The 424-nt window shown below is 47.6% G+C and overlaps 1 protein-coding gene across 14 annotated transcripts in view; it reads left to right on the plus strand.

The window, feature by feature from the left end:
* celf2 (cugbp, Elav-like family member 2) overlaps positions 1-424 on the plus strand; it is a 202,228-nt gene that overhangs the window by 166,770 nt on the left and 35,034 nt on the right. The window lies entirely within an intron of this gene.

The following is a 424-nucleotide window of genomic DNA, read 5'->3' on the forward strand; positions in this document are numbered from 1 at the left end:
AAAAACACACCTCATGAAACACCGCCTCTGCTTGCATCCAGTGTCAGTCACAGAGGAGGTCCACCACCATCTCTTCCTCTGTTGTCCTCGTCTCTCTGCGGACTAAAGTAATATGAGTTTCTATCTGATTCTGAGCCCATGCACATGTATATGTCCTGGCTGAGCCCGCCCCCTGTTTGACAAAGAGAGCACCCAGTCAGAGACAAAATATGGGCCCAAATGAATTCACTTTCATGCAAATTTGAGCTAATTTACATTGTAGAATTATTTTGTGAGAAGAGAGTGGTTGGATTTGGGTATGACTAATTTGGTCAGTGTGTAGGAGTCGGGACAAAAAATGCAACCTGGTGCCAGAGAGAGGAGGAGGACGAGGGAGGCTGATGGTGTTGTGGTTGTCTCAGACATCCTGCGGCGGCTGTGGATG

This window comes from Monopterus albus, unplaced genomic scaffold, assembly GCF_001952655.1.
Source record: "Monopterus albus unplaced genomic scaffold, M_albus_1.0 scaffold132.1, whole genome shotgun sequence".
In the NCBI taxonomy this organism is placed as follows: Eukaryota; Metazoa; Chordata; class Actinopteri; order Synbranchiformes; family Synbranchidae; genus Monopterus; species Monopterus albus.